This window comes from Myxocyprinus asiaticus, chromosome 21, assembly GCF_019703515.2.
Source record: "Myxocyprinus asiaticus isolate MX2 ecotype Aquarium Trade chromosome 21, UBuf_Myxa_2, whole genome shotgun sequence".
NCBI classification, from domain to species: Eukaryota; Metazoa; Chordata; class Actinopteri; order Cypriniformes; family Catostomidae; genus Myxocyprinus; species Myxocyprinus asiaticus.
Window position 1 is genome coordinate 22,101,548 of NC_059364.1, and position 25,935 is coordinate 22,127,482.

Genomic DNA, 25,935 nt, shown 5'->3' on the forward strand with positions numbered 1-25,935 from the left:
GGTTACTGCAATGAGAAAAAGTTGTTAGACATAATTACCCCCAGGGATAAATCCTTACTGTTTTCCCTCTCTCCCGACAAACGCTCAACCATGCCCTCACTTCCACATACCCCCATCGCCCAACTCACGCCGGAGAGCCATCCAGCCTGCCCACCAAACCCCACCCCCACATTTCTGTAGAGGAAATCCACGACAGCCATCTGCGCCTCCGGCCTGTGGACCAACTCAAACTTAAAAGGCTGCAACGGCAGATACCAACAGGTGATCCACTCGTTAGTATCTTTCATACGGTGGAATCACTGAAGTGAGGCGTGATCTGAACAGAGGGTGAAGGCCCGCCCCAACAGGTGGTATCAGAGAGTGAGGATGGTCCACTTGATGGCCAAGCACTCCTTATCAATAGTGCTGTAATTAGTCTCTCTCAAGGAGAGCTTATGACTAATGTACAATACTGGCCGTTCCACCCCCTCCACCACCTGCAAGAGCACCGCCCCCAACCTGCTGTCCAATGCGACCATCTGTGAAATAAAAGGGAGAGAGAGAAGTCAGGTGTATGTAAAAGCAGTCTGCCACAAAGTGCAGCTTTCACCTGCATAAAAGCCTGTTGACACTACTCCATCCACTGGACCGGATCTGGTGCTGCATTTTTAGTAAGATCAATCAGCAAGCTGGTGACAGCCGAATAATTAGGCACAAACCTACGATAGTACCCAGCCAGCCCCAGGAATGTTCTCACCTCCTTTTTGGTCTTAGTTCTCGGGCAGGCTGCAATTGCTGCAGTTTTATAAATTTGGGGCCGCACCTGCCCGTGACCACCCAATTGCACACTTCTTTGGGTTTGCCATGAGTCTCGCTCATCTCAACGACCTCAGGACAGCCCTCAGATGCTGCAGGTGCTGCTGCCAGTCATTACTGTAAATCAAGATATCATCCAGATAGGCAGCTGCGTAAGCAACTTGCAGTCTGAGGATTTTGTGCATGAGCCGCTGGAACGTAGCCGGGGCCCTGAACAAACTGAATGGAAGTGTCACGAATTGGTGTAATCCGAATGGTGTGGAGAAGGCCATTTTCTCATTGGACATTGGTGTTAAGGGGATCTGTCAATATTCCTTCGTCAAATCCAGTGTCGAATAAAATCGAGCTGTGCCTAACCTTTAATGCATCAAATTTAGACACCGCATTTACTTCTGATAATCTACACAGAACCGGACTGACCTGTCACTCTTAGGGACCAGCACAACCAGGCTGAACCATTCACTGTGGGATTCTTCTGTTACTTCCATCTCAAGCATAGCATCCAATTCTTCCCATACCACTTTTTTATCTTCAGGAAGTCGGTAGGGATGACTATGTACCACTATGGTATGGGGTGGTCTCAATGTGGTGCTCTATGAGATTCGTACGACTAGATAGAGGCGAGAACACGTCTAAAAACTATTTTTGCAACTTGGCCACCTCCGTGATTTGAGACGGCGAGAGGTGGGCTCCACAAGGTGATTTTGGAACTCACCTCCTGCCCAAGCTCCTCCCTCTCTGGAACTACCATCACCAAAATCACGGGGACCGCCTCTCTCCATGCTTTCAGAAAGTTGATATGGTATATCTGACATGCATCGCCTCTATCTGTTTGCTTCACGTCATAATCGAGATCTACTCGACGTGTGACCTCAAAGGGCCCTTGCCACTTGCCGAGTAATTTAGAGCACTATGTTGGGAGTAATATAAGCACTTTATCTCCTGGTGCAAATACCCGTAGTCAAGTGCCCCTATTATACAGTTGGCTTTGATGTTCTTGATCCTGGAGCAAATTATTCTGTGTGAGCTGACCCAAAGTGTGGAGTTTTGCTCTAAGATCAAGAACATACTGAATTTCATTTTTTACTGTTTGAAGGCCCCCCCCTCCCAAGCTTCCTGCAGGACGTTGAGTGCGCCACATGGCCGACGCCCATGCAGAAGCTCGAATGGGGAAATTCCAATAGAGTTGGCATTGTTTTGTTCATTGTAATTCAGGAGGATCTCTCAAGGGAGGCTTGTTCACTCGGTCCTTTATTGCTTGTGACCTCTGCACCCAGGGGCCTCTTTGGAGAGATGGTCTTAATAGCAGTGTCAGGCCAGAACCATTAAATGTGGGGGTATTTCTTCAGAAGCATGAAGTTCTGAAGTCACGTGCTATCTGGACAAGTCTCTTTTGTTAGTTTTATTGGCCAGATGTGAGCTTCACTAGATTTCTTGGTGCTTTAGTCAAGCAGAATCTTTTAATTTATGACGTTGAGTAATTCCAGGACTAAAAGGTTGGGTTTTCCCAGATCCAAGTCATATTGCTGCAATTTTTCTGCATCTAATATCCTACATACCCCCCTTTGATTGCGGAAGTCTGAAGTGAAAGCAAACATCTGCAATCGCTGGAAAACAAGCAGAAGAAGACAAAAACAAACAAACAACAAGACAACACCTCCATCAAAGCTAAAGCACTGGTGCAGAATAATGAATTATTCAGTAAGTGTTTTAGCGTTTAAAGGATTCTTGGGACGTTTTGGCATTATTTGGACTCTTCTACGATTGTTCGTGTTTTAGAGTCATATTTAATTATTCTTAGTGGTTCAGAAACCAGGAAGGGTAATTTGGATTTGATTGAGGTGAATCGTAGTGAATACGAGCGATCATTTTTTTAAAATCAAACCAATTAGAATCAGTTCATTTTGCTGAATTCCTTCTGCCTTGTTTCTGTCGTGATTCAGAACCAAGGGTGAAGGAGTACCCATTTAAAACCAGAAGGATTGAGTTTTATTTGACACTCTTCACTCAGGAAGTACCAAAGACTAAGTCATAAACATGAAGGATTGAGTTCCTTTGGAAATGTATCCGCATGGTTCAATTGTTTAGCGTAACGTGGTAAGCTCCTTCAATTTAGTTGGGACGGTTTCTTTGTCCACAATATCATGGCATATCACGGATAAATGTCTTATTCGCACGAGGCTTTCTGCATGCTCTATGAATTCATGGTGGCTCGTGAACGAAAAGCATAAGGAGTCAATCCTGATATAATGCCATTGACTTTCTTGCTGGCTAATCGGATTAGCTTTAGCATTTTGCCTATTGAGTGTTTCCTATCATAATGTGTGGGGAAGTTACATAACCAGTGTTGAGTGGTTAGTGTGACCTTGTATGAACTTAGTGTAGGGTAGCTAGGGTTTGAGTACCTTAAAGTAATGTTGGGTGCTTTATCTTTGAGGAAACAGTTTGATATTTCCCTATAGTGTTTGGGTGTTAAAGGTGTGTTGTAAGAACACTTCAAACTGTGTCAGACTGTTTCAAGCTCCCCCTTTTCTGGTCTTGTAGCTCGTTTCTGTCGACTTGGTTTCGGTGGACCCATTTGAAGATTGGCGCTTTGTGTCTTGGCTAATCTGGATCCTCTAGGTGACTGTGTGTGCTGATGAAGCCACAGTTCGTAGAAGTCTTTCACACAGTTCTTAATGTCTGTATATAACTCGTCATGAGCTGCTGTATGACTGAGTTTCTGTCATGTTGAATTAGGATGTGGTTGAGGTTGAGGCTAATGGCTGAATTTTCGGTCCATAAGCCAGTGCTGTGTCGGTCACTGCTGTGTCTGGCACCTGTATTCCTGTCATTGGTTGTGACAGGTGGGGTATGAAATGTCTTTATGGTCAGCCTTGGGTGGATTCTTCTTGAAGGATGCTGTGAGTAGCTTCAGCAGTTCTGGTGAGTTTTCTGCAGGTGGCTCATCTGGTTCGTGAGCAGGCTTAGTTCTGTGTCCATGTCCGTGACTGGGTTCCCATGTCATCCTTTCATTTGGACTGCTTGAGTGACGTGGTCTGTTCCACAGTTTCTCCCAGTGGTTGGACGTGCATATGGGTCTGGCACTAATGTGGGGGTCACGCTCTTGAATGCCATGTAGATTACTTTGCTCTATGCTGAAGAACCTGGCTTTGCTCTGATGCCACATATCTTCTGATGCCATCCCTTGGTTCTGAGAGTTAAGGCTTGAGACTGACAGTGCCTTGTGGGCCTTTCTCGAGGCCATTATTTGTTTAACATAAGGCTTGTGCGCTAAGTCATGCAGTTGTTGAGCTGTCATCGTGCGAGGACAGGCTGTGACTGTCCATCTTAAACTGTAGCCTTAACTCGTAAGAGTGTTTCGGTTCATCTCTGACCATGTCAAGCTCATCTTTGGTGAGGTCAAGCTGCTGGATCAGAGTTTCAATTTCAGTTCTGGAAATTTCCAGATGGCCTTCCAAGGCCTTGTTTCGAGAGTTCATCTTTTTCAAATCAAACATGGCCTTTCCCAGTTGCACTTCGGTGTGCTGGAGTTTCATTTCCAGGTCCTCTTGGGTGGCTTTAGCCTGCTGCTCTCTGTGCTTGGCAGCTGTCAGGGCTCCCTGGAGCCATTTGATTTCTCTCGTTGACACTTGTTCAAGTTGTTTGGACACCTTGTGTCATTCTTGGGCTTCAGCTTCTAGCTGGTCTATGCGGCACATGGCATGTGTTAGCAACCTTTGGGTCTTTGTGGACTGCAGCTTTAGGTTGTTTACTTCCTGTGTCAGATGGGTGGCATCCTTGTCGCTCTGTTTCATCTGGCCTATGAGGTTGTGGGCCAGGGAGTTGGTGACTTTTTCCCCCATGTCACTCAGTATCGCCTTCAGGTATTTCCAGTGGGCCGTGGGGTCAGTCTTCAGCCACATGTTGGCACACTGTAGTGGAAGACTAGGGAGAGAGAGCTGACACAGATCTGCACGGGGTTAAGGGCCTAGGTGTAGTGTTACAGCCAGGTGTTGGCTTCAATGTGTGGGGACACAAATGAAGGGTAGTAACAGCTAAGTGTTGTTTTAGTGAATGTGAGCAACTACTGAAGTGTAATTAAATGTTTCTTTCTTTTCCAGTCTGGCAGGATTGACACCATACACCTGTTTATGCGGTACAGTTGAACTGCTTACCACAGATGCCACCCTCGGGGGGCGGTGACAGTTATCTGGTGCTTCTCTCTGCAATTTATTTCCGGACGTGGCTGCGTTTAGATGCCGGAATTTGGATTGCATTGATAAACACAAAGAAAGTAGTTGCGTATATTTTATACAACTTGCCAAATAAACATTAGCTAGCAATACTGTGTATAAAAAAAGTAGTATAAAATATACATAATTTTGTGGGCAATGTAGAATAGCAGACAGATTAGAAATATAATCTATTGTTTAAAAGTTATGACCATTCTAGTGATTAGTGGGAAAATGGAATAAAACAAACATTTAGAATGTTAAGATACATTTCACATGACCACTCCTCAAATACTCCTTTTGAGCACCGGTAATAATAAATTGAGATTGCATCTGAAATTGAAGGACACAAACACTGAAATATGCATTTTATGTGTTCAATAAAACACACACTTTATTTTAATTTGAACATTAGAATTACACACAAATTACACAGCAAAACATACAAAATCAAACTTTCGAACTATCTACAGTAAATACATTTTTAATAAAGAGTGCAGGAACAGAATATATATAACTTCATACATACTCAACAACTGCAATATCTGTGGAGAGAAGAGAGGGAGAAAAGAGGGGAGGGGGAGGACAACAACACCAGTAAACACAGCCCAGCCTAGGCCTCTTCACGAAACTGGTCACACTTAGCTAAGTGCCAAGACTGAAAACAGTTCCTTTCGCGAACCAAGCAAAGTCTTTTGCCATTACATTCCGGAGCGCAACAAGCTACTTTAGTTTTATTTTCAGTCCAACTTTTCCGATAGCATAGCCAACATCTCTTAGAGGACTCTTCAAATTTAGGGACATGGGCTGTGTGGAGTGATGACGAAGGAGGGACTACAGGCTTTAGTGTATGCAAAGGGAAACTTGCGTGAATATCAATACCTCCCAGCTGATGAGCCAGGTTTTCTCTGAAATCTATCTGGGTTAAGTTCACCGGTCTATGCTCATCCCCTGGTGCCGCATGAATGTGTTTCCATTCCTTACACAATATGAAACTATTGACGACGGCAATGTCTATGAAGTGGAAAAAAAAAAGCTTTTATAATTTGGTCTGACCTATCTGACCTATCAACACCGCCCATGTTTTTGTTATAATCGCTGATGACAGTGGGCTGGAGGGCTACTTCATTTGTCCAGTCGCCATCATTTTTTACAAACCTAGTAAATGGGAGAGGTTTTGGTGCCTGTGAATCAATGTCAGAGTTACGAGGGATAAGAAACAGAGTCAGGGAAGCATTTACACTTTCCAGCTGATTGGGACCTGTGCGAGAATGGCTAGCCATACCCAAAATAATAAGAGTAACCGTTTTAGTGTTACTGTGAGTATCAGTCATATGAGAAATAGAAACAAACAATACATACACATTCATACATACCCAGTTGATGGTCTTGGCTGGGGATCAGGTTCCATCTCATCCTCCATCTCCTCATGGTCCGGGTCTTCCTGCAGTAGTTCCTGGTCCAGCATGCCCTCATGAGCCATGTCCTCCTCTGCTATGAACCTAAGCTCATCAGCAGTCAGCTGCCTCCTCCTCTTGAGGGTGCTGAGCAGGGAGCCATAGTCTCAATACATCTCTACAACAGAAAAAAAGTACAACAATTGGTAGCCAGCAGTGTGTTCTTCACAAATCCATACACTGAATAGTCACCAAAGTCTTGCAGACTAAGCAGAATGTCCAACTGCAGACAGCCCTCTCACACTTTCCTTGTGAACAGGAAGCTACACACAATCTAAAATCATGTCTGTGTGATGGATGGGTAAGGCTATCTGCTAAATTATAGAAAGATATCTACCATTTTTTTTTTAAAATTATTATTACATGGGAAAATCAACAAGCTAGATAACTTATCTAACTAGCAGACCAGTTTCCAGGCAGGTCTGAACAGCGTCTGCTCTCTGCCTCACATTACTTCAGGCGGATTTTTCACAAGCGACAAAATTGGCAAAAAAAAAAAGTTATTGATATTTAGTTTAAAATGTACATAGTATTGCTAGTTAACGTTTATTTAGCAAGTTTCACAGAAACTGCCAAAAAAAAAAAAACGTTTATATAAAAAGAGGCTCGTTGATGACGGTCACGTTTTTTCCAGAAAAAAAACTAGCAAGCGCTACTACAAATAAATGCTCCGTAACTAAAAATGTTTGACTATCTTCCACAAGTGACAAAATTGGCCAAAAAAGTTACTGATATTTAGCTAAAAATGTACACAGTATTGCTAGCTAATGTTTATTTGGCAAGTTTCACAGAAATTTGCTTAAAAATAGAGGCTAGCTGCCTGTCCGATGAACGCCGACGGTCATGTAATTTTTTTCCAGAAATAACTAGCATTACTCATACAAATAAATGATTCGTAACTAAAACGTTTTGACTTTCAATAGATAATATTGACAACACATGCTAAATAACTTGTCTTACCTTGAAAGATTGCCTCAGATTTCAATTTGAAACAGTAAGTCCAACACTGGAGGTAATCTCCCAGGATATCCCCTCTGGCTCCGGTCAGGCAAATGGAGGATGATGCTGATGACGATACATTTATTATTCATGCCCAGTAACCCCTTAACCAATCATATATGCTTTTAGCTTATACTATCATGAGTATCTGGCAGTTCCAGAAATAAAATCGGTGATTGGACGGCGAAGATACTGAGACAGGAACCATGGGAATAATTGTTCCCAAATTTGAATGCTCCGGCTGGTAATGGTTAAACTCTTTATTAACGGAATGATAAGTCAGCTTTTCAGCACATCCACTCTAAAAACACAAACATGCCACACTGCTGTGTGTCAATCTCTCTCTCCCTGTACTCTGGCTTGGGCTCTTCTTTTATCGCTCTCCCCAGGGTTACTACAATAAGAAACAGCTGTTAGACATAATTACCCCCATGGGTGAATCCTTACAGCTCTCCCTCTATCCGGACGAACACTCAACCATGCCCTCGCCGCCACATACTTATAATAATAAATGTAAGTCTGTTTGACTTTATTTTATATAGCTAAGTAAATGTGTGTGTGTGTGTGTGTGTGTGTGTGTGTGTGTGTGTGGTGGTCATTGTGTTTATGATGCTCACATATTTGTCTGTTTTGTGTTGGAACAGGGCTGCCCTGAAGCCCTGAGAGTGTGTGAGCTCTGATAGCATTGTATGGCAGTGACCACTAATTCATCTGATGGCATCTGCCTGTGACATGCCTACACACATTTACACGTAGCTGCAGGGTCACAATCCTTGAATGTCAAAGATCTTGTAGCCTCTGTTCCCTCTAAAATATCATGAATAATGTCAGCCTTCACATTGGAGAATGTCCAAAAGTCTAACAACTCGTTCTGACAGTCTCAAATCTATCAGATCCAAGAAGCAGCGTAACCTGTTACATAAATCAAATGGGAAAGAGCAGAGCTGGTCTCCATCATTGATAGCTTATTGTCACAATCTGTCAGTGACATCAGAATTCCGCCTCTCTTTCTCTATCACTCTTTAAATATCTCAGAGATGCAAGCTCAAGTCGAAAAAAACCTGGCTTGAATTGACCAAACTGTGACTTCAAGCTTGACTTTGAATTTAAATTAAAGACATATGAAATTGATGTCTCTTCAACAAGGACTTGAGACTTGACTTAGACTTGTCCTTGGAAGACTTGAGACTTGACTTGGACTCTATGTCAGAGAACATGTCTGACATCTTGCTTACAAAGAGTCCTGAGAGGTGTACTGTCACTTCATGCAAAGTTATTGGATTAGATTGGCTGATACTAAACAAAAAATATATTTTGTACTTGGAAATGTTGGTCAGGCCCTGGCTAATTTGAACTCTTTGCCAAAACCTGAATGAAAGGCACATATTACACACCTTAACATCCCACATGATATAACAACCCTGAATCTGATTTGCATTAGCCTGCAGTGTTGGTCCCTAAAAACTCAACATTTCAGGCTATATCTGATGGGTTGTGCCCCTACTGTGTGATTATTCACTTGCTTTTTATATCTGATTTAAAAAAAAACAAAAAAAAAACATTTTTTTATGTGGATTAATTAATCTATGTTATTCTCCATACATCACTGTAAAGGCGAAATGAAACAGATGGTCTTGCGTCTCCCTCCCTTCCCCTCTTCTGCTCTAGATGACGGAGAAAATGGTGGCACCCGCCGTATTGATATTTACTGCCGGACAAGAAAGGCAGTCTTATTCTCCACATTGAGTAAAGGTTTAGGTGTTAGGCGTTTGTGTTTTCCCTGATGGGTGCTTTTTGTAAGTGAGTGCCTCTCCTCATCCGTCGTGGTTAGAAGAGTTAATGGACTAAATGTGAGAGAGGAGATAGGAGTTCTCCTATTTTGTGCTTCCTACTGTTTTTCCCATTGCCTGGCCCAGGCTGTTAATTTAGGAGAGAACCAGATCAATTAGAGTCATGTTGTCATATGCAATATTTGTTTTTTCTACACAGCTGCAGGTAGCCATAAAACGCTCAGAATTTATTTGATTTCAACAGAGGCCTCTCACTCTAATTTACCAATCTCGTTGTTTCTCTTTGCACAACCGGAGTCGGCTAATTATTTTATCCCCTTAAAAATAAAAGTGTTTCTGAATCTCTTGTGTGGGTAACAGCCTTTGCAAATAGATGGGAGCAGGTTTCTTGATTTTCTCGCTATTGCTGACAATTTTCCTTCTCCTGGTTAACTCCCTGTGAAAGCAATTTGCCCCATACTCAGGAAAGGTAATGAGCAGATGGTACCATTGTAAATGATGATGCACCCATAATAAAGAGTTGATAAACACAGAATTACAACAGTGCGGTGTGCGCTAAACAGAGGTCTGTGGAGTGGCCTAGAACATTTAGTGCTACCCCTGCTCCCCTCGATGCCCTCTGGCAGGCCTGAAACGTTCACTCCCTGCCACACTCTTATCTTCCTGACAATTGGTGGCCATTTGTCAGCGCATTTTATGGAAAACAAGATTTTCCTTGATCTTTTGAAATAATTGAGTGTGTTAGGTGTACTTTGTAGACATACTCTAATGTTCACAACACAAAGCTCCTCCCCAGTTCATCCAGATAATTTATGGAAACTAAAGCCCAAAGTGTAATTTGGTTTTGATGCGAACCCTTAGTGTCTGCTTACATTGGAACGGGAGCCTGTCAAAGTATACTTTGTATACTGTGCGCATTCACAGTTGGATGGCATATGCGCGCCATGACTGCTCTGAGATACTGGACTATTTCTTATCAGGAGTTTAGACACATAAATATGTCATTATATTCCTCCAGACTCGAGGTACAAAGGCAGGTATCTCCTGACCTCCTCACACACGTTCTTGACGTACACATCCACTGTTGCTGTTTTCACATTAGTCTCCTGTTGTTTAGCAGCAATTATATCATCTTCAAGCGCTTCTTTTTGACAGCAATGGCTCACATGTGAGTGTTGCCACCTTGTGGACCCACTAATTACAGGCCCATGTGCATTCTGCACGTTCAAAGACGCGCGGTTAGAAAAGCACTCCGCTGATGTAGAAATTCGCTTCACATTCGAGTCGTTTAGAAATCTGTAATGTCATAACTGTGAGCACATAAACATTTGCACACATTTACACATCAACACTTAATGATGAACGACATTGCGAACGAAGTTGGTATAGATAGGTTAACCAGTCCTTACTGAGATAATTAAAATATTTGAGCCTTAATGGTACACTAGCACAGCCTATTTTATTCAAGGGTCAGAGAGAAGGTAGGAATAGTGATGTAAATCTAAATAACAACAAATTTTTAGTAAAGGAAAACTTGACTAACATAATGAGGAGATTCTTTGTGGAAAAAGATAGTGAAATGCTACAAAAGCGTAGGATGTAGCCCTCTCAAATGTAGCTGGATGACAATAAGCCAGCATTCACACAGGGGGTGGGATTTGTTGCCCTCCAATACCTGATGCTTCAGCTACATAAATTCCAACAGCTTATAAAGTGTAGTAATTTTTCATTTTTAGTGAACAGTATGCTATAAACTTCAATGAGACCTGAAACTGTGCTATACTTGTCTGTATTAATCACAGAGATGTTTTGGAGAAGTGTAGTATGATTCAGGGAGTGTGGGAGTTCTCATTAAGCCACTAGTTGTGTGTCACAACATATGAAATGGAGTTTCAATGGAGTTTGACATGAAATTAACACCTTGGAAAATTTAGATATTTACAGTGAATATGGAAAGTGTACATTAATCTCACAGCACATTTAGGGAAGAGTCAACTAAAATGATTAGAAAAATAATGGTAATATATATTATTTTTTTGTCCGCTGTGCTGTCCCCTAGCTGTATTACAGTGAAAACGTATTATTATTATTATTATTATTATTATTATTATTAGTGGTAATATTTGCCTCCTGGATTTACTTCCAGGGGCACATGTATGTCAAATACTTCAGTTGAAATAATTGACACGGTCACATTGTTTTGAGATATAATTAGACAGCGTTACAATTGAACATTTTGAAATATATCAACTGTTACATAAAAAAAAAAAAAGATAAAATCACTACACTGTAAAAATAAAACGTTTTTCAGATATCATTAACATTTGCTTTATTTGGTAAACTCTAAATTAAATGGTGTAATTCAAGTCAACATTATGTAATATGACTGAATTATTCTGACTAAATTAATTTTTAATGGTCAGATCAGATAGAAATTGTCCTTTGAAGTAACAGCATTTTTAAAATTGGAGTATTTTTTGTCACTTTCGGTGGCATTTTTACCCAAAGTCCTGATTAATTTCTGACCCTGGCAGAAACAGGCAGTGTGTACAGTATGAACACACACATACAGATGTGAAATCTATGTGTGCAAGCAAACGGTTCTCTTTTAGGTGTTTTTGGTGCAGTAGAGGAGGGCTGAAGGCTGTAGGGCAGTCGAGTCTCTTTCATGTGCTGCTGCTTAGATCTTATGGCCTGGATCCCAGCTGAAACACTCGACATGTGTGGAGCTAAGTGCCCACTAATTTCCCTTTGGATCTCAGACCATGATGTTGAAGTGTCCAGATGTGTGTGTCTTCCCTAAGCTCTCTCTTAGCAGGGTATTGCAGCCAGAGACAGTCATTCAGTGTGTCGCCCCTGCACTGTTTGTACATCACTTCATGTAAGCATTTGTTTACCCATGTACCGTCCTCGTGCATTTCTCAATCTATAATTCATGTATTTACTCGTTTGTTTGCCTACAGATATGACATGCTAATTATGTTTTCTGTTTGTAGAGATATATCAGAGATGTGCAAGAGAAAGATGTAAGTGGCTGCAAACGGAAGATGAAAGAATGCAGAGAGTGATTTTTGCATGAAAGGATTTAAGACTAACCCAGAAGGCCACAGATCAGTACATACATTAATGAATGTGTAATTCACTGTCCGGTCCTCATGCGTTTTACAGTGATCCAGAAGTAAGAAGCTAAGCCCTGAGCAGTGCAGCAAGCACTTTACTGAGAAGTTGTTTTCAAACTTCCAGTTTTGATTTTACAGCAGATGATTTTCAAAGTTTCGGAGGGTTCCTACTGTGAAGAGATTGCCATTTTTAAAGTGATGAGACTTGGGAAAATGAGAACTTAAAGGTGTACTCAGCATTTTTTTTACTCGTTAAAAATGTTTTACCCCTAAATAAATTAATAGTACGTTTGACAAATATATACTGTATATTTAAATTTACACTCACAAGAGATAAAGAATCCAGTCATATCAGTGACCTAATAAAAACCTTTATTCTACATGGAGTGGGCCCCCTCATGGGGGCCGCCATTTTGAGATAACATTACCAGCTGAATACTACCCGCTTTATCTTGGTCACCCCCCTGTTATCGCTCACTTTTGCTTGCAGAACAAATTAGTCATTGCTGACTGTGAATAGCACATTTCTACAATGGTATCATAACTGAAAATTATTGCTTTTGCATGATGCTACACCCACACTGCTAGGTATCAGTATAATTCCAAGACTACTGTCATAACGCCTAGTGCAACATAAACCAGACGTTACTGAGTGCGCATTTAGGAATGTGACGGCAGGTAATTGCAATAATAGAATTGTATTTTTATTTATTTTTTTGTGCACACTTAAGTCCCAAAAGCTGTGAGAGATAGTTCAGAATGTTGTTGCTACTGTGTCAAGATCACACAGATGAATAAAAACAAAACCAATAACATCCATCCCCGCTGGATTTCTGAAGGTCCATTAGTGGAGCTGGCCAGCTGTCAGTCTTTTCCTCACTCTCCTAGTGCAACAAACCAGAAGGCAAAGTTGAATGCAATTAAAAGTGTGGCGTCCAAGCCCTTGATTGGCCAGGTAGGCTGTGCCGCACTATCACAGATCTGTAGCAATGTGAGCCAGAGCTTGGCTGCTGACAGTAATTAGCACATGCTAGTCATTAACAAGCACAGATCGGGCAGAGGCTCATGTGGCATGCTGCCATGGGGCTGATACAGATGGGTCCAGGCCACTTCCGTCTCTCTCTCCCTCAGCAGTGTGACCACCATCAGCACGGCAAAGCAGCAAAACCCAGCCGCCATGCCACTAGCCCCTCTCGCATGGCTTTCATTACTGAATTTCAGAAATCTGTGTAGATTTATGAAAATGACTTTTAAACGCAGCCAATCTGTTTGAAGGCTGAGGCCCTGGTCGGCCGCAGAGGGGACCCCGCTGTGAGGTTTTAATGAAAGATCATAGTGGCCCTCCAAGTCTGTCAGAGAGCCGCACACCCTGAAAAGCCCAAAATAATCTGTTTTACTTTTAATGGCAGCCATTTTATATTCATTAAGATCAAAATGCTGTTTTTTTGCAGGCAAATTGCAAAGCTATTCCACTCACAGCTTGAGAAGGCAGAAGCCCCACAGCTTTTTATCTTGCTCATAAGTAAGCATGGGCCTAATGTGTCTAATGTGCTTTGATGGTGCAGAGACCTTCACAGGTGGCTCACAAGTCAAATCAAAATATCCACTTCTCTGTCAGCTTTTTGCGCTCTTTCTCTCTTTCTTTCACTTCTGTCTTCTTTCTTTCCTTTCACACTTCTTTGTCTTCCTTTCCTCATTCATTTTTCCTTTCTTCTCTTTTCCTTTTTGTTTTCAATTTTTTCCCTATTTTTTTTTTCATTTTCCTTGTCCTTTCCCCACTTTTCTGTTTCCTTTTTCTTTCTTCTCCCTTGCCTTTCTTTTCTTTTCCTTTCCCTTTTCTCATACTTTTTTCTTTTCCTTTATTTTTCCTTTCTTTTCTTTTATCTTTCCATTAATTTCCTTTCCTCTTTTATTTTTCTTCCCCTTTCCCTTTTCCCTTTCCCTTTCTTTTCATTTCCTTCCCTTTCCTTTCTCTTTTCCCTTACTTTTCCTTTCATCTCTTTTCTGTTTTCTTTCCTTTTCTTCTTTTTTCCCTTTCCTTTAATTTTGTTTCCTCTTTCCTTTTACATTCCTTTCCTTTCCTTTCCTTTCCTTTCCTTTCCTTTCCTTTCCTTAGTTCTTCTTCCTTCCAGGAGTTCATGCTCCAATTTTGCAGGTGCAAGAAAATATGATGATTGACTCTGACACATCTTTGCATAGTCGCATCAAACATCTACCACTGCAACACCGAGGATCTATATTTACCCACCAGCCTCCTTGTTATGGTAATTAGAACGATTCATTTCCTAGTACCCATTACATCCTAAATTAGCAATGACTTAAGACAATTTCCATGACAACTTGTGTCCACTTATTTATTTTACTGTGATACTGTGGAATTTTTATTTTATTTATAAAAAAAAAAAAAAAAAAATGTGGCTATTGTGACTATATAGGTGTTGCTGGTTAGTCATTGGTAAGTTAGTCATAGACCCTATTCACAAGAGGTCACACTGCTTTGTTTCTGCTAGAGCAGATGACATTTGTGGCATTTATATTTATATTTTCCTCTTTAAAAAGTGACTAGAACAGTTTGCAAATTTTCTCTTTGCCAATTTTCCCTCCTATCAAACCTGCTGTGTAAACTAAAGTTGTTGTTGACTAAAAGCACTGTAAAGTTCCAAAGTGTGTTCTTTAGCACCCAATAGTACGTGTTGTGTACAGGAGTGTGATGTCCTGTAAACTTGAGTTTCTCCCATTGGCCAGCAGGAGGCACAGTTGCAGCATACCCAGCTTTAAAAGATGCACCCCTACACCCTAGTCCAGCCCCACCTTCTCAGATTTAGGGTACAGAGTCCAGCCCACCAGTTACCAGACACATAGGCTTCAATAGCCCCAGTGCCTGTTGGGGAATATCCAGTATTAAGTGGCATGTTTACAGACCCCAATGTTGAATGCAGGAAGCAAAGAACTTTTTTTCACATAGACTTTATCCAGACTTGAATGTCTCTGAATGTGTGTGTGTGTGTGTGTGTGTGTGTGTGTGTGTGTGTGTTTGTGTGTGTGTGTGTGTGTGTGTGTTTGTGCGTGTGTGTGTGTGTGTGTGTGTGTGTGTGTGTGTGTCTGGCATGGATAAGGGAATCTGATAACCTTCCTTCTTTCTGTGGGTCTTAAGGGTGAGGTGAGTGTGTCTGGCCCTGCCAAGGCACTGTTTAATGGGCCCCTGAAACACTCAAAAGGCAGACACAAATGTGTGTACAGGCAGAGGGCCAGCTCAGATGGGGGTGCACTGATCTAAAATGGGGGAAGGTTGTGAAGGAATGCTTAAGAACAAGAGAGAACGAAGAGACAGAGGGACAAAAGAAGAAGGAAAGAAAGAAAGAGTGACGAAAAATAAGAAAACAAGGAACTGAACAAGTCAAAATGCAGACAGTAGCAAAAAAGAGACAGAGGACGCAAGAAAAGGAGATCTAAGTGAAATCAGAGCGCGATTCAGAGAAAAAGCAAGAGAGGAGAGAAGGAGGGAGGGAGCTGTTGTCTGCTTTAATCCACAAGAAGAGCACTTTCCCACCTGTATAAATTTAGGCGAATAATGAAGTAACTGGTGATAGATGTAATCAGTTTGAGATCTTGCATAAAGTTAAATCACATCTCGACCTAATACCGTCTGAAATCTGACAAATAAATGGCAATATGTAAAATATGTGTAACTAGTCAAGGTTCAACAATAACATTTTTTTTTTTTTTTCTGCTGTTCAGATAAATTTTTAAATACTTGCTGTGCCAGCATTTTCACTGGTACCACCAAAAATATGATAAATAGACTGCAATATTTAAGTAGCTATACATTTTTCAATGTGTCAGAAAAATATGTAATATTTTATATATAAAAATATCATATATATATATATATATATATATATATATATATATATATATATATACAGGTGCATCTCAATAAATTAGAATGTCGTGGAAAAGTTCATTTATTTCAGTAATTCAACTCAAATTGTGAAACTTGTGTATTAAATAAATTCAATGCACACAGACTGAAGTAGTTTAAATCTTTTGTTCTTTTAATTGTGATGATTTTGGTTCACATTTAACAAAAACCCACCAATTCACTATCTCAAAAAATTAGAATATGGTGACATGCCAATCAGCTAATCAACTCAAAACACCTGCAAAGGTTTCCTGAGCCTTCAAAATGGTCTCTCAGTTTGGTTCACTAGGCTACACAATCATGGGGAAGACTGCTGATCTGACAGTTGTCCAGAAGACAATCATTGACACCCTTCACAAGGAGGGTAAGCCACAAACATTCATTGCCAAATAAGCTGGCTGTTCACAGAGTGCTGTATCCAAGCATGTTAACAGAAAGTTGAGTGGAAGGAAAAAGTGTGGAAGAAAAAGATGCACAACCAACCGAGAGAACCGCAGCCTTATGATTGTCAAGCAAAATCGATTCAAGAATTTGGGTGAACTTCACAAGGAATGGACTGAGGCTGGGGTCAAGGCATCAAGAGCCACCACACACAGACATGTCAAGGAATTTGGCTACAGTTGTCGTATTCCTCTTGTTAAGCCACTCCTGAACCACAGACAACGTCAGAGGCGTCTTACCTGGGCTAAGGAGAAGAAGAACTGGACTGTTGCCCAGTGTTCCAAAGTCCTCTTTTCAGATGAGAGCAAGTTTTGTATTTCATTTGGAAACCAAGGTCCTAGAGTCTGGAGGAAGGGTGGAGAAGCTCATAGCCCAAGTTGCTTGAAGTCCAGTGTTAAGTTTCCACAGTCTGTGATGATTTGGGGTGCAATGTCATCTGCTGGTGTTGGTCCATTGTGTTTTTTGAAAACCAAAGTCACTGCACCCATTTACCAAGAAATTTTGGAGCACTTCATGCTTCCTTCTGCTGACCAGCTTTTTAAAGATGCTGATTTCATTTTCCAGCAGGATTTGGCACCTGCCCACACTGCCAAAAGCACCAAAAGTTGGTTAAATGACCATGGTGTTGGTGTGCTTGACTGGCCAGCAAACTCGCCAGACCTGAACCCCATAGAGAATCTACGGGGTATTGTCAAGAGGAAAATGAGAAACAAGAGATCAAAAAATGCAGATGAGCTGAAGGCCACTGTCAAAGAAACCTGGGCTTCCATACCACCTCAGCAGTGCCACAAACTGATCACCTCCATGCCACGCTGAATTGAGGCAGTAATTAAAGCAAAAGGAGCCCCTACCAAGTACTGAGTACATATACAGTAAATGAACATACTTTCCAGAAGACCAACAATTTACTAAAAATGTTTTTTTTATTGGTCTTATGATGTATTCTAATTTTTTGAGATAGTGAATTGGTGGGTTTTTGTTAAATGTGAGCCAAAATCATCACAATTAAAAGAATCAAAGACTTAAACTACTTCAGTCTGTGTGCATTGAATTTATTTAATACACGAGTTTCACAATTTGAGTTGAATTACTGAAATAAATGAACTTTTCCACGACATTCTAATTTATTGAGATGCACCTGTACATTATTATTTTTATTTTTTTTACATAAAAATCTCTAATGTCAATCCATGACACCTATAAATTCATTAAAAAAACAATGATGGCATGTAATTTAATACATTGCTGATTTATTTATAGATGTTTTTTGATAAAGCCTCATTTATTTTTGATTATGTTATAGACCGGTGGATAACGTCACTTTGGCGACATACTATTTTTATATCAGCACAACTCAGAAACCATGTTCAATACATCATAAGATATGTAAATGTTTTCCTTCGATGACATAAAAACATCATCAACGAACATAAGATGCATGAGTGGCGCTGTTGGTCAATGTTTTTAGTAAAGCCTTGAATCTTATTGTGGGTCCCCCTTGATGCCTTTAATACGGGAGTCCCCCCTCGATCATTTCACCACAAAAATATTGGACAAGAGGTGCCGAAATACGGGACGTCCCGGCTAACATGCACAGTTGGCTTGCCAACCCTAGAATAACGACTCAATTCATTTGCATGCATACAAGAAGAGCGCTCGCAACTGCGGCTGAGTGGGTGAATGCTCAAAATGTCTGGCATAGTTAGAAATTGGAAACTACACCAATGAGCCAAAACATTATGACCACTCACAGGTGAAGCAAATAACGCTGATCATCTCCTAACAAGATCACATGTCAAGGTCTGGGTAGATTAGATGGTAAGTGAACATTCAGTTCTCGTAGTCAGTGTGTTGAATGCAGGAGAAATGGGCAGGAGTAAAGACCTGAGTGACTTTGACAAGGGCCAAATTGTTATGGCCAGGTGACTGAGTCAGCGCATCTTTGAAACGGCAAGGCTTGTGGGGTGCTCCCGGTCAGCAGTGCTGAGTACTACTGACAGTGGTCCGAGGAGGGACAAACCACAAACCGGCGACAGGATGTTGGGTGCCCAAGGCTCATTGATGCGCAAGGGCAACGAAGGCTATCCACCTGGTCAGAACCGACAGATGGTCTACTGTGGCACAAGTCACAGAAAATGTTAATGATGTTTATGGGAGGAATGTTTCACAACACACAGTTGAGGACTGTGTTCCAGCCACATTGGCGGAAAATTGCACGCTGGAGAACCATTAACGGAACCAAAAGTCATGAAGATCATACAATTCCGGTATTTTTTAAAGAATGGAACCGGTTCTTATATATACCGGTATATATAATTTTTATAAACTATCACTTTATATAAAAAGGTCAACACAATGTACGTTGATCCACTGAAAGCCAAACAAACATCCATATATATACAACAGTTAGTTATACTGTGTGTGTGTGTGTATATATATACGAGCTTCTAGAGACAGCTGTTTGTTTATGTCATTTTTGACCTAATATTTACCTTAAGACATGCCAGTCTATTGCACTGTGGCAACTCAAAAACAAACACAAAGACAATGTTAAGCTTCATTTAATGAACCAAATAGCTTTCAACTGTGTTTGATATAATGGCAAGTGATTTTCTAGTACCAAATTAGCAATTTAGTATGATTACTCCAGGATAAGGTGTTGGAGTGATGGCTGTTAGAAATGGGGCCTGTCTAGATTTGATCAAAAATTACTTTTTTCAAATAGTGATGGTGCTGTTTTTTACATCAGTAATGTACTGTCTATACTTTGTGATCAGTTGAATGCCACTTTGGTGAATTAAAGTACCAATTTCCTTCCAAAACAGCTAAATCTGTACATTATTCCAAACTTTTGGCCGCCAGTGTGTGTGTGTGTGTGTGTGTGTGTGTGTAATAATTTAATTATAATAATTTATAATTTATAATTTTTATAATTATTTTTTTTTAATTTATTTTTTATTTTTTTATATAATTATAATTATATTTATTTATCACACATTATACATTTGCACATATACAGTGAAATTCTTTTTTTCACATATCCCAGCTAAGCTGGGGTCAGAGTGCAGGGTCAGCCATGATACGGCGCCCCTGGAGCAGATAGGGTCAAGGGCCTTGCTCAAGGGCCCAACAGTGGCATCTGTGTGTGTGTGTGTGTATACACATTTTAAATCATGTTTTAAATTACATAGTTTTAAAAGCACAACTTCTGATCTTTGAGCCCATTTGAGGCTGTGACAAAAGTTAGTGAGGCCTTTTTTAAAGATTTACAGTTTTACTTTATTTAAATGACACCTTACATGTGTATCATTTACAACATAGCACTGTCCTGATAGGGCAAGATATGGTTCACTCAACTGGTCCAAAAACACTCACATACTGGCCATCCTTATTCGGAAAACTATTTATTTGAGCTTATTTAGATTTTTTTATTTATTTATTTTTTATTTTTTCACTTTTGTTCTTTCCTTATTTAATTCATTCTTCATGAAAGGGTATTTTAATCTTGATGGATTCCATCTTGTATTAGAATTCTTACTGTGTAATCCAAATGAAGGAATCTGTTGCAGAAACAAGAGCTGTACCATAATGTTGTTAAGCACATGCAAAAACCAATTTTGGAATGGCATGCAAAGGATCTGTATTATTTAATTTTTATACAGAATTTACAATCATATTTAACAAATCTACACAATGATCACTCTAAGACTTTATATATATTAGTTTCATTTTTTTTTTTTTTTTTTTTTTTTTTTAATGCATGATTTCCTGTAAAGCTGTTTTGAAACGATGTGTGTTGTGAAAGTGCTATACAAATAAAAATGACTTGACTATTAGAGCACTATAAACCATGGGAACTGCTATTTTTTTATTTATAAAAAAAAACAAATAAAATAGCCTAAACAAAACTGTAATATCTGGCCTAAACATGATATGGAAATAATGCAAGACATTTGCATCCACATATTAATTATTAATAAAGCACTGTTTTATTTATTTATTTAATTTTCATGTCCATAATATACATTATGCATTTTTCTTTCTTCCTGTCAAATTGAGAACTGAGAAAACTTTTAATTTGAAAATAATCAAATTGAAACAAAATCTCATCTCACTCTGACACCAAAGCAAAATGTGAGGTATAATAAGGCAGCTTTAATTATAAGAGGATGATTACCAGTGATCTGCTTTCCTTTTGTTTTACTTTTGTCTGTTTTTTCTGCCTCTCTTTGTTTCATGTGCTCAGTAAGACACATGCAGTCACAGTGCATGCAAACTGCAAATGCCATATCGTATATTACTACATGCACGCACACACATACAAATGTAATTCCAGAAGATGTATGAAAAACAACAAACCCTTGTGTTGTTTCTGAGTGTGTATATATGTGTGGATGTTTGTGTGGATAATGTAGCAATGTTTTGACAATGGCTGTAAAGTGGAGTAAGTATCGGGCCCTTGTGTGCAGGTCATCACTCCTAATGCAGCGTGTGTCATCAGTTCCCAGGACAACAGCAGAAATGATGTGGCCGATACATATGAAACAGGCATCATGCATAAACATGGAGTCCTGTTGTGGGAGGGGGAGGACTGGTGGTGGCAGAGCCAGGGGGGTGAAGTGACGTTGCCACAGGGATATTGCTTCTCCGGGTCTTAGCATAGATGGCTCTTCAACCATGTTTTTTATTCATGAGCTTTGGGGTGGTGTAATAAGCCACACCTCAGCTGGGCAGCTGCGGCAGGTCTACGCTAAGTGATAGATCGTGACAGCACTGACGGAGAATATATCACCATTAAGATCAAATGCTCCTCTCTTGCACACATCAGAGCAACACACACACACATACCTTACACACAAGTACACAGCATTGTGGACCTCCCAGCTGCAGTTATCTGACTCTGTATCAGTACTATCCAAAATAAAAATGGTCATTGTCAACTCACTCCAGTATGGTATTCATGAAGGTCACAAACAAACCTTTTATCAAATCCAGCCTCTTTTCTCAATGTGAGAGACTCTATTTACATATAAACCTAATTAAGTTCAGTGACATCATTAACTTCTAACATACTGTAGATGGCAACCAGGGTCAAAAATTAACTTTATGCCACATCTGCCAATCGTAGGTGAATTAATAAAATGTATCGGTCATAAATATTCCATATTGGTCATGATTGTATTTTGAATTATATTTATTAAAAATATATTTTGGTCCCTATGACAATTAATTTTTTTTTTCTTCTGACATACAGCGCAGGTCAACGTTTGCAGATGAGCCAGTAATCTCTCTGTAAAATCTCTGTAAAACTGCACCTCTCACGAAAACGTTCAGACACATCGTCATTTTGTCTTACAGTATGTAACAAAAACTGCACATTTGTGTCACCTCATGGATACAAAATAAATAAATAGGCATCCCAGATAAACCTATATAAACTTAATGACATATGAGTCATGATAGATGTTTTCTTTAGTAGACATTTGTATGTCTTTTTAACCATTTGTTGTTTTGCAGTTCCTAATAAAGTGAGTAAAGCCACTGGTGAGTAACTCCATTTTACATTTTATTTACTCACAAAAGCCCATTTTACTCACATTTGGTGATTAGCGAGTGTAATTTTTGACCCTGATGGCAGCGCTGCAGGTTGGGTGAATACAGCTAAAGTGGGACACTCTTTGGCTATTGAAATGAATGGCAAAAGAGTGTGCCACTTGTATTCATCCTATATTATTACCATTCACAGTTAGTTTTCAGAGGCTTTAATTGGCTGAGCTGAGCTTTACATCACGTATTGATTTGTCCCAGAGTGCAGATGAGAAGTGTGCACGGATCCTTGAACCTGGCTTTTCAGTGCTCACACTTCTTTGAATCTTTCATGTGTTTAGTGTTATGGTGGGGAATAGAGCCACGGCTCAGTTAGTACAAACACCTCACACTAGTAAACTTGCATTTATGCTGAAATAAAAGCACAGGTTATTTTGCTGCCTCTGAGCCTGAAGGAGAAAGCACCGTCAAAAATATTATTTTTTTCCTCTCTCTCTGTCTTTAGTGGACTAGTACTTCATAAGGGCGGCTTTATTGACCTCCCCTTCTTTGAGAGCCATGTGTTACTGTGCAGGTGAGGAGGATGAGGATACTGCCCATTTAATTAATCAAAAGCAGAGATGTGTGTCGGTGTGTGTTGTGGTGGTGGTGGGGGAGTTATGTGTTAAGAAAAAAAAAATCCTAGCCCAGTGTCTACAAGCTGCATTCCAAAGTGAGATGTTTTTAATTCACTCATTAGAAAAGGTCATTCAGGGTCAAGTTCAGTGCCATGGAAAAGTAATGCTCGCTGTGTGGAGCACCACCCACACACTGCGCACCCACTGGAGAGAGAATTACAGGAACCGTGAAACTTAATTTTTAGGGAAAATATAAGGAAATTAGCCCTGTGTGCTATTTACATGTGAAAAGGAAAGGGTGAGAGAAAAAGGTGTGGGCATCAGTGATTTGGTGATTGTCGGAAGGAAGGTGATGGAAACCATAACAAAATAAACATGCTCTCCAGAAGAGCCGCCCTGTAATGATGTTATTAGTATGCATGTGGCCAAGCCAAAATGTAGCCTATATAACAGTCCATGCCCACTTTAACCCATGTATGGCTTTAGACTCTTTTCAGTGTGGGTACACTCGCAGAGCATGGGCAGCAAAAGGACAGGACTGGGAGATAATGCACATCTGCAAATAGAACATGACCGCCGTGTCCAGCGTCAATGCTGGCTATTGTCTGCTCTGAGAACGGATGATAGCAACTGCGGAGGGCAACAAAGCCGGGCCACAATGGACCAGGCATATTAAGACTGAGCCCAGACCACTAGCTAGCTGTGTGCTAGAGAGAGAGAGAGAGAGAGAGAGAGAGAGAGAGAGAGAGAGAGAGAGAGAGCAAAAGAGATGTGGAAAGGAATACCTGATAAATAAAATTAGGTTCCATCCTCTTTCGCATTAGCCATCCGTCATGAATACTGTACCTACACTTTAGGATGTGCTGGCTATTTTTATGAGGTGCATAGCAAAGAATGGTGGAATGGTTGAGGGCAGGGAGGAGGGCTAGCGCTTCATTTGCATATGCATGTTGTTCTGCATGAAAGGGGCAGGGGGGACTTATGCAAGGAGAGAGAGAGAGAGATGCCATCTTCAGTCCAGCACAAGGACAAAAGATGCAGAAACATTGCAGTAGAGGCAAGCTTACCCAGTTTCAGCATTACGTCTCTGTGACTATCAGTGAAAAGAAACTGGTGTATAAAATACAATGAAGAGAGAAGTGGAAATGTAATCCATTATTTGCATTTAAAAGGGTTAGTTCACCCCTAAATTAATATTTTGGTGTCATGTTGTTCCAAACCCCTGACTTTCTACCGTGGAACAATGCATGTGTGTGTAAAGTATACATCTTCCATTTTAATATGTATTCAAATGTACTATATAAAGAGTCTGAATCAGATTTAGATTTTTTTTTATTATTTTTTTTTATGTTTAAGCCTTAACTTGAAATGTTAACTTGTGCATGTTAATGAACTAGATGGAGATAATAAATATGGCTCTCCATACCAGTACAATTCCACTAGGACATTACGTAAGAAATGTAAAAATACAGTTAGACTGAGAGAACTAGAGGTGGAGAGATCTCTGAACTTATGTGCATGGAAATAATCTTCCTTCGGGTTTGATTAATTTTTGTAATCTCAGGAACACTAATTTTTTGAAAGTCAAAGCCTGACATTTTCATGGCATTCATTTGTAACGATGTGCTCAAAACACAGAGGTCACCAGGTAATTAGCACTTCTAATTGCACAAACTCTGCAGTGCATGTAGTGTATGTTTTCAAAAATACCATCTGGAAGAGTTGAAAAACAAAAGGAATATGTCATAAAGTACATTGGTTTGATTTCATTTTCAACCCTTACCTTATTTCTTTCTTTGTTAATAAAAGCACTCTTTTTGAGATACTTAGCTTGTTTGGATGGTTTAATGACAAACTACATGGGCAGAACAAGGATGACCTTCATTAAATCACCATTCACAAGTCTGAATTCCTGTAGTGTCATTGTATGTACTCAATTTCATGAAGAACTTCCTTCTTGAATGTTGATAAAGTTCATTCTTTAGGTATGCAGGTGTATAGTAAATACATTTCTGGGCATACTACATACTCCATGTTGGCTTTGTCCTTTGAGCCATGTGTTCTTTGACCTATGATGCACTAATAACAACCGCAAAAGCAATTTACTTTGGTGTTGTTGAACAAGTATAGTTTAACCACAAGGAACAACTTTCTTGGTACCCATAGCATACCAATAGCAAATACACTTGAAAAGAGCCTCTCTGCTCATAGTTCTCCACCTTTCTTCGAATCTGTCCTTGACCTTATAGAATATGAAAGTGTCCATTGGTTGCACTCTTCAAAATCTAGGCAGATACAGTTTATCATTTGGAAATTTTTGCCTACTGTATCATGAATACTGAGTATTAAAACATCGTACTCATTTGACATATTGCATTTTGCATACAGTGTAGCAGGAAAGTATGCATATTTGACGCAGAGTGTGAGATTTTCCAGATGTTTTAACAGACAAAAATGATAATACAAACTTTTATGTAACTATGGCTATGCTACATACAGGTTTTTTTTTATGATGTAAGGTTCATCACTTCCTGTAAAGTGCAGAAAGGTCTGTGAAGATGCTGAGTCAGCAAACTTTCCTCTCATCATTCTGATGAAGCATATCTGGTGCTGAGAGATGTTCAGCTGTCTGATGGTCTCAGTGGGGTATCAACTGCACCACGCGTCCTGACTCAGCTACATGCGGAGATGTTGTGTGCCATTGTTATTCATCTCATTTCATACTTAATGGTCATATTTTCCATTAGTCGTGCAATCATCCTGTTTGTGGAAAATTGTGACTTTTGCAGTTTCTGTGGGGGAAATGAGTGGTTTTGATTTATTTGCTCACTTCTCAGGACGCGGTCTTCTCCAAGTTGCCGCGGTGGAGAGAGAGAGAGAAAGCGCATCTCTTGCTCTTATCCATACCCGGGTAAAAAGCCATGAATCTCAAGCTGAGTTGGCCAAACTCAGCTGGTTAAATCTGTTATAGTCTTGGCAGCAGGGTGATTGAAGAGACCCATAAATTCAGCTGTAGCCTTTACTGACAGCAGCC